The sequence below is a fragment of the Giraffa tippelskirchi genome, chromosome 9, assembly GCF_054371585.1.
Source record: "Giraffa tippelskirchi isolate mGirTip1 chromosome 9, T2T-mGirTip1v1.2.pri, whole genome shotgun sequence".
NCBI lineage: Eukaryota > Metazoa > Chordata > Mammalia > Artiodactyla > Giraffidae > Giraffa > Giraffa tippelskirchi.
The window spans coordinates 115,509,009-115,521,447 of NC_137283.1; the positions used below are offsets into that span (position 1 = coordinate 115,509,009).

The window sequence follows — 12,439 nt, forward strand, 5'->3', positions numbered from 1 at the left end:
TTCCTGGACACATCAGGGGAATTTTTATTATTTTAATCTAATCATGATAGTAGCATCATCTCCCTCCATGTAGGTATGAGTTTCTTCTTTTCTTCCTTTCTTTTTTCTTTTTTTAAATTTATTTTTTAATTGAAGGATAATTGCTTTACAGAACTTTGTTGTTTTCTGTCAAACCTCAAGATGAGTCACCATAGGTGTACATATATCCCCTCCCTTTCGAACCTCCTTCCCATCTTCCTCCCCATCCCACCCCTCTAGGTTGATACAGAGCCCGTTTGAGTTTCCTGAGCCATACAGCAAATTCCCATTGGCTATCTATTTTACATATGGTATTGTAAGTTTCCATGTTACTCTTTCCATACATCTCACGCTCTCCTCCCTCCTCCCCATGTCCATAAGTCTAATCTCTATGTTTGTTTCTCCATTGTTGTGCAGTAAATAAATTCTTCAGTGCCATTTTTCTAGATTCTGCATATATGTGTTGGAATACAATATTTATATTTCTCTTTCTGACTCACTTCACTCTGTATAATAGTTCTAGGTTCATTCACCTCATTAGAACTGACTTAAATGCATTCCTTTTTATGGCTGAGTAATATTCCACTGTGTATATCTACCACAACTTCTTTATCCATTCATCTGTTTATGGACATCTAGGTTGCTTCCATGTTCTAGCTATTGTAAATAGTGCTACAATGAACAACGGGATACATGTGTCTTTTTCAGTTTTAGTTTCCTCAGGGTATATGCCTAGAAGTAGGATTTCAGGGCCATATGTTAGTTTTATTCCTAGTTTTTTAAGGAATCTCCATACCATCTTCCACAGTGGCTGTATAATTTACATTCCCACCAACAGTGCAAGAGTGTTCCCTTTCCTCCACACCCTCTCCAGCATTTATTGTTTGTAGACTTTTTGATGATGGCCATTCTGACCAGTGTGAGGTGATATCTCATTGGAGTTTTGATTCGCATTTCTCTAATAATGAGCAGTGTTTAGTATCTTTTAATGTGTTTGTTAGCCATCTGTATGTCTTCTTTGGAGAAATGTCTGTTTAGGTCTTTTCCCCACTTTTTGATTGGATGTTTGTTTTCCTGGTATTGAGTTGTATGAGCTGCTTGTATATTTTGGAAATTAATCCTTTGTCAGTTCTTTCATTTGCTATTATTTTCTCCCATTCTGAGGGTTGTCTTTTCATCTTGCTTATAGTTTCCTTTGCTGTTTCAAAAGCTTTTAAGTTTAATCAGGCCCCACTTGTTTACTTTTGTTTTTATTTCTGTTGCTCTAGGAGATAGGTCATAGAGGATCTTGCTTTGATTTATGTCATTGAATGTTCTGCCTATGTTTTCCTCTAAGAGTTTTATAGTTTCTGGTCTTACATTTAGGTCTTTAATCCATTTCGAGTTTATCTTTGTGTATGGTGTTAGGAAGTGTTCTAATTTCATTCTTTTACATGTAGCTGTCCAGTTTTCCCAACACCATGGGAACACTTTGAATCTGTAGATTGCATTTGGTAGTGTAGTCATTTTCACAATATTTATTCTTCCTACCCAGGAACATGGAATATCTCTCCATCTGTTTATGTCGTCTTTGACTTCTTTCATCAGGGTCTTATAATTTTCTGTGTACAGTTCTTTGGTCTCCTTAGGTAAGTTTATTCCTAGATATTTAATTCTTTTTGTTGCAATGGTGAATGGGATTGATTCCTTAATTTCTCTTTCTGATTTTTCATTGTTAATATATGGAAATGTGAGTGATTTCTGTGTACTGATTTTATATCCTGCAACCATGCTAAATTCACTGATTAGCTCTAGTAATTTCCTGATACTATCTTTAGGGTTTTCTATGTACAGTATCATATCATCTTCTTTTCTATCTGGATTCCTTTTATTTCCTTTTCTTACCTGATTGCTGTAGCTAAATCCCTTTTATAAGATCTATCTTAAACAATCACACTGTTTCTCAGGGAATCTTCCCTCAGTATTAATACTTTCTCGTTCATCTTCACTCTTCATAAAAAACAAGGCCCTCCTTTTTCTTTTAATAACCCCACTGTTTTAAAATTGTCCTCTCCATTGTTCTTTCACTTTACAGTTCCAAAATCATCTTAAGGTTTTTCCAAAGTTTAATCCACTTTTTTCTTTTACACTTCATTGAGTCATATTTTTTTGTCATGTAATATATATTCCTTATAAAAAACACATGTTATTTTCATGATGATGGCATTCTTTTTAACTGCCCTGTTTAAAATTTTTTTCTAACATAAAAATAATTTTGAAGTACTGTGTATCAAAAAAGCAAGAGAGTTCCAGAAAAACATCTATTTCTGCTTTATTGACTATGCCAAAGCCTTTGACTGTGTGGATCACAGTAAACTGTGGAAAATTCTGAAAGAGATGGGAATACTAGACCACCTGACCTGCCTCTTGAGAAACCTGTATGCAGGCCAGAAAGCAACAGTTAGAACTGGACATGGAGCAACAGACTGGTTCCAAATAGGAAAAGGAGTACGTCAAGGCTATATATTGTCTCCCTGCTTATTTAACTTATATGCAGAGTACATCATGAGAAACACTGGGCTGGATGAAGCACAAGCTGGAATCAAGATTGCCAGGAGGAATATCAATAACCTCAGATATGCAGATGATACCACCCTTATGGCATAAAGTGAAGAAGAACTAAAGAGCCTCTTGATGAAAGTGAAAGAGGAGAGTGAAAAAGTTGGCTTAAAGCTCAGCGTTCAGAAACATCAGGTCCCATCACTTCATGGCAAATAGATGGGGAAACAGTGGCTAACTTTGTATTTCTGGGCTCCAAAATCACTGCAGATGGTGATTGCAGCCATGAAATTAAAATACGCTTACTCCTTGGAAGGAAAGTTTCGACCAATTTAGACAGCATATTAAAAAGCAGAGACATTACCTTGCCAACAAAGGTCCGTCTAGTCAAGGCTAAGTTTTTTCCAGTAGTCATGTATGGATGTGAGAGTTGGACTACAAAGAAAGCTGAGTGCCAAAGAATTGACGCTTTTAAACTGTGGTGTTGGAGAAGACTCTTGAAAGTCCCTTGAACTGCAAGGAGATCCAGCCAGTCCATCCTAATGGAGATCAGTCCTGACTGTTTATTGGAAGGACTGATGTTGAAGCTGAAACTCCCCTACTTTGGCCACCTGATGCGAAGAGCTGACTCATTGGAAAAGACCCTGATGCTTGGAGAGATTGAGGGCAGGAGGAAAAGGGGATGACAGAGGATGAGATGGTTGGATGGCATCACCATTCAATGGACATGAGTTTGGGTAGGCTCCAGGAGTTGGTGATGGACAGGGAGGCCTGGCCTGCTGCAGTTCATGGGGTCACAAAGAGTCAGACACGACTAGCAAGTGAACTGAACTGAACTGACTGTTTTCAGTGGTTTATCATTTTTTTCTGAATCTTTAATGAATTTTTTCATTGTGTACAGTCATAATGAGGTTATGTTTTACCTTTCCAGCTATTATTGCTCATCTGTCTAATGTCCATTTCTACCTAGAGTCTATATTCACCAAATCCATAAGGATTTTTTGTCTTCTCTGTGCCTTTGACTTCTGTATATTATACTTTCTTAGGAAGTATTAATTATTTTCTTCTGCTAGTGCATGTCTCTTTTCTTCTTAAAGTATTTCCAGGTAACCTAAAACTTTTTTATCAAAAGTACAACCACTACCCTTTAAAAGTCCATTGATCATTGCTCCTTTTCATTATAATTTATATGTTTATAAAACTTAAGGCTTGTTCCAGTGGGTAAGACAAGTAATGTAAGATATACAAAGAGAACATTATCTTTTTATACCCCCATCCTATTTTCATTTGTGAGTTAATTAATTTGGTTGGTGTCCATTCATATCTGTCTCTTTTTAAACATACACACACACACTTTATAATATAGTCCAAATAATACTGTGGAAATTGTTTTTCAAGTTTATTTTTTTACCTAGCACTGTATTATGGATATCTCTGTAGATATCTTTGCAGACCTGTGCACATGCATGTGTGTATGTATGTGTGTGTACAAGAACAAAATCCAATTCTACTTATGCACCTCATTGGATTTCGAGAGCCACACAGTACTAATGAAGTCCCATATCTTTTCGTGTGTTGATGACGATTTTCACTTTCTTGCCTATGAATTTCCCAGTAGTCATAGAGAAAAATCCTGACAGATTTAAAGAAAAATATAATCATTTCCATACTAAATAAGATATCATAAACAGTCAAAAGATAAAGCATAGACTAGAACAAAATATTTGCAATGTAGAAAAAAAAGACAAAACATACTATCCTCTATATTGTAAGAGCACCTAAAAAATAATGAGCAAAAATGCCCAATAATAAAACAGACAATATTCAAAATAGAGACATAGTTCAATGGTCATATATACTTGACCCAACAGTTTGGCTTCTAGCAAAATATCTACAAACATATGAAATTACTTGTATACAGAGTTGTTTATTACAGCATTGCTTTAAATAAGAAAAGATTAGCAATAACGTAAATGTCCATTAAACAAGGATTGGTTAAATAAGTTATGCTATTTCTAAGTAAAGGAATACTACTGCAAATGAAAAAATAAGTGAGGAAACTTAGTATGAATGTGAAAAAGATCTTCAGATGACCAGTGTCTTCAACTCTTCAGTATTGGCGGGACTAAAATGAAAACCGATTCACAGCAATCAGAATGAAGCCTTTTAAAATTACATTTACTTGATATCACAGATAAGTTAATATAATCACAGCAATAAAAACGATTTTGTTGCCTGTCTGCCCTTGTGGTATATAAATCTGAAATCTATCTGTAGTGGCACTCCTCATTCAAACTATACATCATAGAAAATGATTTGGCTATTTTCTCCATTCTTCCAAAGATAGTACTTACAGAATCATTTTAAATGCACAGAGGACAGGTTTAGGGGTTTGTTTTTGTTTTTTTGTCTTTTTTTTTTTTTTTTTACTTACAATGGCTGCCGTTTCCCTGGACTCTCAAATGTTAACATTCAACTTATTAATGACTTACAAAACCAGATTGCTTGGTCCCATCCTCCTCGTTTTTGCCTCAGATGTGAGGTGACGCTATTAATTGGTAGTTTTAACAAGTTTCCAGAGGATACTGATGCTCTTGGTCTGGGGACACACTTTTAGAATCACTATTTGTTTAGATCATTGGGGCTTAATTCTCTTGAGGATCCTGGGTTAAGAATGTTAGGAAGAATTGAGAGCAAAGCAAATAAATGGCTCTAGTGGTTAGAGTCATAACGTGAACACCATGACAAACTTCCTCACCCTCAAGCCTTATTCTTCAATCACTGCAGTAGCCAATACCATATATTATAGAAGGCTGTTTCTCAGCAGCATTTCCTATTGAGCATCTATCTGCCATGCTGTTGTGTCTTTTTCAGTTATGTCGATTCTTAGTCTTCCTTCTTAGTGGAAATTTCCAGGGAAGAGAATTTGATTCAAGATTTTACAGTCAATCTTTGGCCTTCCTCCTGCTCTAAAATAATCTCAGGCTTAAATATTTCTGTTAATCTTTTTTTTATTCCTAGTTCATCTGGCACAACACCCTTACAAGGTTGTTGAAGTGTTCTTTTTATTTATTTTCTGTGGTATAAGATGGGGACTCCCAGGTGACTCAGCAGTAAAGAATCCACCTGCCAGTGCTGGAGACACAGGTCCAATCCCTGGGTTGGGAAGATCCCCTGGAAGAGGAAGTGGCAACCCACTCCAGTATTCTTGCCTGGAAAATTCCATGGACAGAGAAACCTGGCAGGCTATACAGTCCAAGGGGTCGCAGAGAGTTGGACATTACTGAGCATGCATGCCCCATGCACATGGTGTTAGATATGCATGCACTTGCGTAGATGAGGAATAAATGTTTATGTAGGTGACAATTTATACTACTCATTCACTGATCTAACCCTTTGGTCTTTGGGATCAAGTTGATTTTATTAATGTTTATTACCTTTATCATGGTGTTAATACTTACCAGCTTTGACTAAGGGTCTCCAAGTTCCTATACAAAGAGTTTTAGCATCTCCTTTGAACTTGTTAGAAGTGCAAATTCTTGTCTTGCCTAAGAGTTACTTATAGAAAGGGTATTGAGGGAAGGAGCAATGGTTTGTGTTATTAACAAGCCTGCCAGGTAATTTTGATGGTTCTAAAATTTGAGCAGTGTTGTCTTATTAAATGTAGTGGTTCACTTACATGATAGCCTTTAATCCTTACAGTAATCCTGTGACACTAGTAACTATGTCATAGAGGAAATGAGGATCAGAGATAAAATAATTTGTTCTCAATCACACTGCTATTTAACAAACTTCAAAGTGGAATTATCTTTTTAAGATAATATGTCCTTAAATATTAAGGACTGAATTAATGAAACAGTATCAGTTATTGAAACAGTATCAATTACTTTAGCATTTTGGTATTTTGAGGGATTGTTGTCTAAACTTTTACTTTTCACTAATTTTAATCAGCATCTTATCTGAAGAACAGTTTCTTTGACAAGTCAAATAACAGAACCAGAACTCAGATTCACATACTTTCTTTCCTTGTCCAGAACTGATTCCATGGTACATTCTTAAACTAAATGGCTTTTTAAACTAAAAATAAGTATATAAAATATTTTTAATTCCATTAACCTAACAAACCTCGAGTTAAAAACATAAGCAGTTCAATAAAACAATTAAAACTTATCAGCATTATTGACTTGAATCTACTCTTCTAATCTTATTTTAATGACACGTGCCCATTTAACTGCTGTTTGGTTACCAGCAGTGTTTCTAAGATTAATTTGGAGTTATTTCTGCCAAATGAAACAGTGCTGTCCTCTCTGTTAGTTATCATTTTCGTATGAGTCTATTTAAATTAATTAACCAAATTAACAAACCATAAAATCAAGTATGTTTATAGAGACCTAAAACCTTGTAATGGCTTCTGTTAGAGCCTCTAGACAGAAAATTCTTAATAAGAAAAAGAGTTTATTTTACTGAACAAGACATGATGGATTCTTTAATAAAAAGAAGTTGCTACTTTAAGTTGTAACTAATATTTCTCTTGGCTGCAGTAGAAAATAATTTGCAAAATGATAAGTTGACAAGTCAGACTGAAATAATTAATGAAGATTTAGGGTCATATTTTATTTTCCCTTATGTTTTCCGTATCTGTTATTTTAACAGGATTTGCATAATGTGGTATTTGAGTTATGGAGAATAGAAATCTGGTAGTACTCTAAAACTCTTGCCCATCTGGAAAATGACCTTGGGGCAATACAAATTATATAAAATATCGTAATAATATCTGATATTTTATATTGTATAGGTAAATAAAGATAGGTTATTAGGGAATCTTTGTATTAGTGATTTTACTTATATTTCCTTTTGAACTCCTTTTAATTTAGAAAAAGAAAACTAAGTTGGTGGTAATCATTAACTGTTTTCACACAGTAATACAGTGGTGATCGCAATAATTGTTAATAATTCAGCTTTTAGCCCCTACTGCTTAATATTTTTACTCAGTTGATTTTAGGGAAGGACTGAGAAATCTATTTTAACAAGCCCCAGCAGTAATTCTGAGGAAGTAGCCCCTGGGCCTCAGTGTAAGAAACTTTGAAAGAGAATCTACTTCTTCAAGCTAACACACTGAAACCACCAAGGCTAAATACTCTATAGACTACCGTAGCTTTTTCCATGCAGACTGCACCCAGCTTCTACAACCAGGTAGGGTCAATTCCTAGTGATTCTATCTTGCCGTAACAGTGTGTGTTCCAATTTGGTGCCTTGGAACAGATTTCTCATGGTTTCCCTGGTGCTTTGGCCACTGTTTGGCACTCAGTAGGTATGTGTATACATCTTGGCATGGATGAATAAAGGAAACCAACCAGCTCCACGTTTAGCATTGCTGTTATCCACACTTCATCCATCTTTTGGATCAGCTCCCTAAATTATTTCCAGTTTTATCTCCCTCCTTAAATTGTATAGAAGGGACCATGCCTTGTCCATTTTCATATGTCTCCCAACATTATTTTGCACTCACATGGCCAATAACTATATATTAAGTAAAAAAAATATTTTGTGCTTATTTAATCCATCACACAAGATTCCTATCTTCATGAGGATAGGGACTTTGTCTCTTTTTCACAGCAGTTTTCTCAGGGCTGGGTAGTGATGCATGCCCAGAAACATTTAAGCAAATTAATAAAATATAAGTAATTTAAGTAAATAAAATAATAAAATATAACTTCATTCTAACTGAGATTCTCTTAAAATTTAATGTTGGGGTAAATGAGATTTTGTGTGTGGTCAAATATATTTTTATATAAAAGAAAAAAGTCTGCCTTACTTACCCTTTAAAAAAAAATTCATAGTTGAAATGTCCCTACCTTTAAGAAGACAGGATGGTGGAATTTGACAGATTATGAATTGGTGAAGCTTCAGCATGGCATTATGGTTAACAGAATATTCTATCTAAATTAGTATTAAACAACTTATGTCAGGAATTATGAAAATATCATAATGAACATAAGGTCAACACATCCTTGACATCCTCTGAGGTCAAGATGACTCAACAGAAAGCTAGAAAGCCTATGAAAAGCAGATTTATTTTTTAGTTTGTTTGTTTTTGAGCTGGGGTGGTTGAAAATAAGGAAATCAAAAAATTTTCTAAGTATCCGTGAAACTTACTGAAATACATTTTATTATCATTCCCTTCAGAAATATGCTTATGATCATATTTCTTTTCAAATCACATTAGTGTCAGAAAATAAGTCAGTCAGTTCAGTCTCTCAGTCATGTCCGACTCTTTGCGACCCCATGGACTGCAGTGCGACTGCAGCATGCCAGGCTTCCCTGTCCATCACCAACTCCCGGAGCTTGCTCAAACTTAAGTCCATCAAGTAAGTGAGGCCATCCAACCATCTCATCCTCTGTCGTCCCCTTATCCTCCCGCCTTCAATCTTTCCCAGCATCAAGGTCTTTTCCAGTGAGTCAGCTCTTCGCATCAGGTGGCCAAAGTATTGGAGTTTCAACTTCAGCCTCAATCCTTCCAGTGAAATTCAGGACTGATTTCCTTTAGGATGGACTGGTTGGATCTCCTTGCAGTCCAAGGGACTCTCAAGAGTCTTCTCCAAAACACCAGTTCAAAAGCATCAATTCTTCTGCTCTCAGCTTTCTTTATAGTCCAACTCTCACATCCATACATGACTACTGGAAAAACCATAGCTTTGACTACGTGGACCTTTGTGAGCAAAGTAACGTCTCTGCCTTTTAATATGCTGTCTAGGTAGGTGATAGCTTTTCTTACAAGGAGCAAGTATCTTTTACTTTCATGGCTGCAATCACCATCTGCAGTGATTTTGGAGCCCCAAAAAATAAAGTCTGTCACTATTTCCATTGTTTCCCCCTCTATTTGCCATGAAGTGATGGGACCAGATGCCATGATCTTAGTTTTCTGAATGTTGAGCTTTAAACCAACTTTTTACTTTCCTCTTTTACTTTCATCAAGAGGCTCTTTAGTTCTTCTTCACTTTCTGCCGTAAGTGTGGTGTCATCTGCATATCTGAGGTTATTGGTATTTCTCCCAGCAATCTTGATTCCAGCGTCATCCAGCCCAGCATTTCGCATGATGTACTTTGCATATAAATTAAATAAGCAGGGTGACAATATACAGCCTTGAGGTACTCCTTTCCTGATTTGGAACCAGTCTATTGTTCCATGTCCGGCTCTAACTGTTGCTTCTTGATTTGCATACAGATTTCTCAGAAGACAGGTCAGGTGGTCTGCGATTCCCATCTCTTGAAGAATTTTCCACAGTTCATTGTGATCCACACAGTCAAAAGCTTTGGCGTAGTCAATAAAGCAGAAGTAGATGTTCTTCTGGAATTCTTTTCCTTCTTTGATGATACAATAGATGTTGGCAATTTGATCTCTGATTCCTCTGCCTTTTCTAAATCCAGCTTGAACATCTGGAAGTTCTTGTTTCACGTACTGTTGAAGTCTAGCTTGGAGAATTTTGAGCATTACTTTTCTAACGTGTGAGCTGAGTGCAATTGTGCTGTAGTTGGAGCATTCTTTGGCATTGCCTTCCTTTGGGATTGGAATGAAAACTGACCTTTTCCAGTCCCGTGGCCACTGCTGAGTGTTCCAAATTTGCTGGCATATTGATTACAGCACTTTCACAGCATCATCTTTTAGGATTTGAAATAGCTCAGCTGGAATTCCATCACCTCCACTAGCTTTGTTCGTAGTGTTGCTTCCTAAGGCCCACTTGACTTCACATTCCAGGATGTCTGGCTGTAGGTGAGTGATCACACCATTGTGGTTATCTGGGTCATGAAGATCTTTTTTGTATAGTTCTGTGTGTTGTTGCCATCTCTTCTTAATATCTTCTGCTTCTGTTAGGTCCATACCATTTCTGTCCTTTATTGAGCCCATCTTTGCATGAAATGTTCCCTTGGTATCTCTAATTTTCTTGAAGATATCTCTAGTCTTTCACGTTTTGTTGTTTTCCTCTATTTCTTTGCATTGATCACTGAGGAAGGCTTTCTTATCTCTCCTTGGAATTCTTTGGAACTCTGCACTCAAATGGGTATATCGTTTCTTTTCTCCTTTGCCTCTAGCTTTTCTTCTTTTCTCAGCTATTTGTAAGGCCTCCTCAGACAACCATTTTGCCTTTTTGCATTTCTTTTTCTTAGGGACAGTCTTGATCACTGCCTCCTGTACTATGTCATGAACCCCTGCCATAATTTTTCAGGCAGTCTGTCTATCAGAGCTAATCCCTTGAATCTATTTGTCACTTTCACTGTATAATCATAAGGGATTTGATTTATGTCATGCCTGAAGGTCTAGTGGTTTTCCCTACTTTCTTCAATTTAAGTCTGAATTTAGCAATAAAGAGTTCATGATCTGAGCCACAGTCAGCTCCTCATCTTGTTTTTGCTGACTGTATAGAGCTTCTCCATCTTTGGCTGCAAAGGTATGTAATCAGTCTTATTTTGGTATTGACCATCTATTGATGTCCATGTGTAGAGTCTTCTGTTGTGTTTTTGGAAGAAGGTATTTGCTATGACCAGTGGGTTCTTTTGGCAAAACTCTTGTTAGTCTTTGCTCTGCTTCATTTTGTACTCCAAGGCCAAATTTGCCTGTTACTCCAGGTAGTTCTTGACTTCCTACTTTTACATTCCAACCCCCTATAATTAAAAGGACATCTTTTTTGGGTGTTAGTTCTCGAAGGTCTTGTAGGTCTTCATAGAACCATTCAATTTCAGCTTCTTCAGCATTACTGGTTGGGGCATATACTTGGATTAATGTGATATTGAATGGTTTGCCTTGGAAACGAACAGAGATCATTCTGTCTTTTTTGAGGCTGCATCCAAGTACTGCATTTCAGACTCTTCTGTTGACTATGAGGGCTACTGCATTTCTTCTAAGGGATTCTTGCCCACAGTAGTAGATATAATGGTCATCTCAGTTAAATTTGCCCATTCCTTAGAGCACTGATAAAGTGTGAATGCTCCAGCTTTATGTCCTTGAAGACTGTGATTAACTTACGTTAAATTTTACGAAATGACCTAGCATGCTGGTTCTATTTTCTGTAAACACTTTGGGAAATTTTCGTTAAGTAACTTCTAGTCTTCTCCCGAATATCCACTCTCCTTTACTTTTAATACACTCTAAATAAGTGTCACTTAAGTATTCCAGTTTCTTGAACAATGGATATCTCAGATTTTACTTCACTATGAGTTTTATCAGATCCCATATGGAAACATTCCCTCTGACAGGTTTACTGTGGGCTGATCATTGAGTTGGCCAAAAAGTTCATTCAGGTTTGCCATTCAATGGTACGGAAAAACCTGAACAGACTTTTTGGCCAACCCAGTATGTGGTTACTGTGGGTTAATTATCTAATATGAGCTCCAGATCTGTATCATTCTGTCTCCTTTCTGGTCAGATACCAGACCTCCTTCCCATTTTCACTTTTGTTTGTCTTCAAAATGATCTTTTACTCAGGTCAACTCCCATGAGCCTATTAATTTTCTGACTGAAAGCAGTCTGTTACATATCCTTCTAAATGTGTAGCCTGAGAAAACACCAAAGTTACAGCTTCTGGGAAAACACAGTTGACAGGAAAACATGGAGAGATACTCGAAAGAGAGGCAAGAATTGGGAATTAGTCATGGCTCTTTCAGAAGGCTGGGGTTGAACCATGAAGGGAGGGGACGGGAAAGTGGAGACCAAGGAAGAAACATCACAGAGGAGAGAAGGCAGGACCTGATAGGCAGCAAATGCAGGCTGCCAGTCACTCCCTGACTTTACTCTCTTTTTGGCCTTCACATTCTGCCTGACTACTTTCCCTGAAAGGACTTTTATCCTCTTCCTCTTGACAAAGCATGCAGACACTCAAATTCTCCCT

The 12,439-nt window shown here is 36.8% G+C and overlaps 1 protein-coding gene across 6 annotated transcripts in view; it reads left to right on the forward strand.

Annotated features, from left to right (window-relative positions):
- ASCC3 (activating signal cointegrator 1 complex subunit 3) overlaps positions 1–12,439 on the forward strand; it is a 329,002-nt gene that overhangs the window by 163,138 nt on the left and 153,425 nt on the right. The gene's annotated exons all lie outside the window — the stretch shown is intronic.